This window comes from Gadus morhua, chromosome 16 (genome assembly GCF_902167405.1).
Source record: "Gadus morhua chromosome 16, gadMor3.0, whole genome shotgun sequence".
Taxonomy (NCBI): Eukaryota; Metazoa; Chordata; class Actinopteri; order Gadiformes; family Gadidae; genus Gadus; species Gadus morhua.
Genome location: NC_044063.1, coordinates 30400109 through 30405760, shown reverse-complemented (window position 1 = coordinate 30405760; position 5652 = coordinate 30400109).

The following is a 5652-nucleotide window of genomic DNA, read 5'->3' as shown; positions in this document are numbered from 1 at the left end:
CTGTCTGAGAAAATAAAGAAGCATCTGCCGTCATTGTTTGTGCAATGCTGAGGAATGTACAATTATTGTATTTCTATGACAACTTATTTTGCTTTGGCCCTGTCTTTATGTTGTTGAGAAGACAAATCTTCTCCGGTTTAGCTATTTTACATCATACAACATTAGATTCATGTAAATAATGAATCGTGGAGCTACACAATTTTTGTTTATGGCGTTGCCATCTAGTGGACACAAGAAGGATCAATGTATGAGTGTCTTTCCGCCACACACACTGACACACCCCCCACACGTTCTCTCTCTCTCACACACACACACACACACACACACACACACACACACACACACACACACACACACACACACACACACACACACACACACACCACACACGCACGCACACACGCACTAACAGGTAATGGGGATTAACTACCGCTATGTGTGTTGTTGATTAGTTGTGACACGTGAAGTGGAATTCTTACACCTTTGAACTGCAACACAAACCATTAATGACACCTACTGACAACTAATGACACGCACGCAATTAATAGTTCCCCCCGGGACGCGTCCTTTAAGACAAAGAGACGGGCTGTCGTTTGATTAACTGATGGATCAGCAGCTTCATGGTCTCAGTGCAAATCTGCTAAACAGGAACAGAGTTGAACGGAGTTCGTCCTAGTATGTCCACCAACTATTTTGGCCGAACAAAAATAAATACATAAAGCTCCTCGGACTAAAATGGTTTGCATTTGGGTTAAAGCCACTTTGGACAATTTTACACGTGGGTCAGACCATTTGATTGATCAGAATCCTCGTTAGATGGGGGAGCATTTTGCCTTGTTTCAGCAGATATCGCGGACTACGCATCCTCTGCAGAGTCTGCAGGACGCGCGCACGAGCAGCACCGCAAGAACACCGCGCGACATGGAGAGCTCCCCGACGCCTTACCGGCGGCTTGATTCTCTTTAACCGTCTCCATCATGGCTCTGTCCGAACAGTGAGCCCAGCACGCTGAGAGGACCTCACGTGGTTCACGGAGGACACATGTTGCAGATCTCGCTCCGACGTCGCCCTGCGTCCCGCGAGGAGAGCGACAATTAAAATGAAACGCCAACAACAGGTAGGAAGGTTTCATCGCGTAGCCTCGACCACCAGAAGCAGTTTACTCCCACCACCACCAGCAGCAGCCGCAGCACCACCACCATCACCCCAAGCACCCTCCCTGCAGCCAGCCCAGGCTTGTACCTCACACGGAGCTCTGCTCTCCACATCTGGAACAGCGGAGGCTGAGGAGGAGCTGCTGCGGCAGCATCCGCATTGCAACACAGCATCCCCCCCCCCCCCCCCCCCCCCCCCCCCCCCCCCCCTCAGAGCGCCCACCTGCTTAGACCGGCTGTTGAATGTGGGGTACTTTACTTGGACCACCTCACTCTCTCCGCATTAGCAGCCTGGGGTTTTCTTATTAGAAATCCTAAGCACATATTTTGTCTTAAGTAGATATAGAGAATAGAGAGAGGATTTACGTGAAGCGTTTTGCGTTTTTTTTTTTTAATTTTGTATAATACACGCCTTTTGCAAGTTGGGCTTTTCCAGGCATCCCCAATAACTGTTAGTGTCGCACCAGAAGGCAAAACAAGTGGCCGCTTGCAGCACCAGGGACGGCAGTTTGGACACATCAGGGATTTCAAGCATCGATTGAAAAAGTTTGAAGCAACAATCAATAGGAATTTATTTTCATCAGGACATTTAATACTACAGTCACTGTGTCTGTCACCCCAAACCCCCTCCACCCTCGATATCAGTGTGTGTGGGTGTAGGGGGGGGTGTGACGTGCGAGACATGGAGAGCTGCAGGTGACTTTCGGACATTAGTGGGGATTCTGGAACCGGTGGTAGGATGGTGAGTAGCTCTCGTGTTACCGCTGTATTTGTGTGTGACTGAGTGTGTGTGTCTCTGCGTGTGTCTTTTGTGTGTGTGTGTGTGTGTGTGTGTGTGTGTGTGTGTGTGTGTGTGTGTGTGTGTGTGTGTGTGTGTGTGTGCACTTTAACATTTAACAAAGACGGGGAAAGATGGTGCGATCTACGAGAAAGTACCAGAGGACATTTGTCGGGATGAAAAACAAGTGGTCGGCAAAATAAAGAATATGTTGGCGTTTTTGCACTTGTAAATAGTTAGTTGCGTTTGTGGCCTACACTCAGATGCATAGTAAAAAGAAGAAAAAAAGCCTAGAGAGAGGATTCCTAGGAGGGGTTGGAGATTGTAGGTGTCACAAAGCTCTGAGCTTCATTCAGGTGTTTGCTCATGATCTTTGTAGATGTTTCATCTCTAATGGTTAACATAAAATTTTGTACATGTTGCATGATTTGGAATGATCCCACCAGACTGGGAAAAGACTCTCAGAGAGAGAGAGAGAGAGAGAGAGAGAGAGAGAGAGAGAGAGAGAGAGAGAGAGAGAGAGAGAGAGAGAGAGAGAGAGAGAGAGAGAGAGATAATGTGTAAAATGTAATGTTGCTACTGCATTTCTAATGAAGTTCATTCATTTCAATTTGCTGATGGGGCAATTCCCTGAAGGGCTTGATTGGGCTAGAAATCCATAATAGCTCTGTCTGCACCAATGCATGTGTGTGTGCGTTCATGTAACACTTTCTTGTGTGGATCTTATGTTTGCAATAGTGTCGTATGCTTCCGCTTCTACTCTACTCTGATCCTGTGAAATCTGTCTGATGGGTAATGGGCTTTACATTAAACTAATCACTTCATCAGATGGCTGTAATGATTGAAAGATGGTGAGAGAGAGAGAGAGAGAGAGAGAGAGAGAGAGAGAGAGAGAGAGAGAGAGAGAGAGAGAGAGAGAGAGAGAGAGAGAATTGGGGGCTGTGAACCCAAAACAAGCTGGTCACCAACAATAATGGAACTGAGGACGCATTTGGTTTGAGTGGGTCGGGAACAATTTTCACAGTTGCCATGTATTGGTGTTCATGCATGAGCTCATCTAGTGTGACAGAAGAAACAGACAAACCCAACCCAGAACCAGGAGGACACGGCTATGTCCGGAGCCATGAACAATAATGGTTTCAATTTTTGCATCCAAACAGTTATAAAAAACAGTCCTTTACGACGCAAGCCCAAACACATCTGGGGCCCTATCTTGCATCTGGCGCAATTGACTTAATTACTGGTGCATAGGAACTGGCGCAGAGCGTTCTTTCCCCTCCTGCGCCACGCGTTGCTAAATTAGGGAATGATCTTGCGCCCCAAGGGGCGGTTCGGCGAAAGGAGGAGGCGTGTTCTGGCGCAAACATTCCCTGGTGCCATTTTGCAGTTTCAGAAATCACTTGCGCCACAAACCAGGAAATACCTGGTTTAAAGTCAGTGCCACGTTGTTCAGATGCTATTTTAAGGGCGCATGCATAATGTTGCTTGTGCACCTCGCGCAAACACTTTGCTTTTCTCATCTACCTAGCCACACATTCTTGGACAGTTATTTGGGAAAGAACAGCTGATACAGCGGTAATAAGTTGTACTTTTAAATCAATGCATCTGCAAACAACGCACAGTAAAAACATTATTTTCTTGACACAGACATCGTGCACATGCCCATAACTTTTAGGATTGATGAGTATTTGATCAAGTGTGTGTATGTGTAAAAGAATGAATGAATGCGCGCGCGCGTGTGTGCATCTATATGTGTTTAAACACGTAACACATAAAACAGTCCATGGCAATGTATATTAACGGGGGGACACATGCATATTAGGAACACAAGTCGATAACGATAATGCAACACTGATAAGAAACGATGTTTATAATGTATTGCGTATATCATTAAATAGAACCAAAGTTACCGCATATCATATGTGTGTTAAGTTTTCTTTGCCGAAATGTATTTGAGGACTCAGTATTTCTGAAGTTGTGGAAGAAAACCTTATTCCATGTGTGAATTAGGTCATATTATTTGGCCATAAACTGAGCCAAGAGTACTGGGCGAGATTCATTTTTGCGCTGGATAAATAGCGGCATTGCCATAGAACCGCCCACAATTTACTTTCTACACCGACGCATGTATCGTTGCTAGTTTGCACCCGCCGCAAAGCTGATCTTCCCCTGCAACTCGCGCCACTATACTGCCTGCTCCTTCCACTACACGCGAAAAGCAGAGGCGTGTTCCGGCACAAATTATACATGGTGCTATCTTACAGATCGATAAAGTAATTGCGCCACTGACCGGCGCAGACCTTGTCTAAATGCCCTAGCGGATAGCGCGATCGGTGTTGCTATTTTGACGTGCCTAGGCAGGTCGGAACTGTAACATAAGCTTACACACACACATAGGCTATGTACAGCACATGAAAACAATTAGCCTAATTGAAATATCAAAGATTGTTCATATGTTTGAAACTGCATAGAAATAGCATGTGGATTGTGGAAACATTTCCATAGGGGCTGCATGAATCAACACTGTAGTAGGCTATGCCATGCATTAAAATAATAATTATAACAATAATAAACTCGAGCAAAGCATATCCCAGCCTTCCAAAAACAAGATTTTGTTTCAGGGTAAATGATAACGTGGTTAAATTATTTGGGAAAGAACAGCTGATGCAGCAGTAATAAGTTGTACTTTTAAATCAATGCATCTGCAAACACAGTACAGCAAACACATATTTTCTGACACAGACATCCTGTACAACCCCATAACTTTTAGGATTGATGAGTATTTGATCATGAGAAAACATTGTTTTACCGCGTGTAAGTGTTTAAAAGAATGAATGATGCTTGGCACGTGCATGCACCCATCTGTTTAAACACAAGCAAACTAAACACGTAACGCCTAATACAGTCCATGGCAAAGTATATTATAAGTCGATACCGATAATGTATACAGTACTGGTAAAACGATGTTTGGTAATGTATTGCCACATATCATTGAATAGACCCACAGTTGTCGCCACAGGACCGCATATCATATATGTGTTAAGTTCTCTTTACCGCAATTCGATGACATGACGACTCAGTTTCTGAAGTTGAAGAGGAAAACGCTATTCCATGTGTGAATTAGGCCATATTATTAGGCCATAAACTGAGCCACTTGATGTTTGAAATTCATGTGGTCATGCATCTGTCTCAGCAGAGACTGCAAACGCGTTGTCAAAATATCAACTTGTTAAGTTCAAATGCGCTGGATCTTAAAGGGGATGGGAGATGGAACCCTCGTTGGTTTGTTGCACGTTACGCCCAAAACACACCTACGGGTTTCAGACCAACCCATTTTAGAGTTGCGTCAGGCGCAACAGTCATTTGCATCAGCACTCTGTGGTAGAGACATTAGGGCAGAGCACCCCGAGATGTAGACATTAGGGTCTACGCACCCTGAGGTAAAGACATTAGGGTCGAGCACCCTGAGGTAGAGACATTAGGGTCAGAGCACCCCGAGATCGAGATATTAGGATCGAGCACCCTGAGGTAAAGACATTAGGGTCGAGCACCCTGAGGCAGAGACATTAGGGTTAGAGCACTCTGAGATAGGACTGCTCGATTTTGGAAAAATTAGAATCACGATTTTTTTGTTCAAGATTGAAATTGAAACGATTCTTCAAACTGTCACGGTTGGCGGGTGGCAGGCAGGCAGGTAGGACCCAATAGCAGACAGTTCAG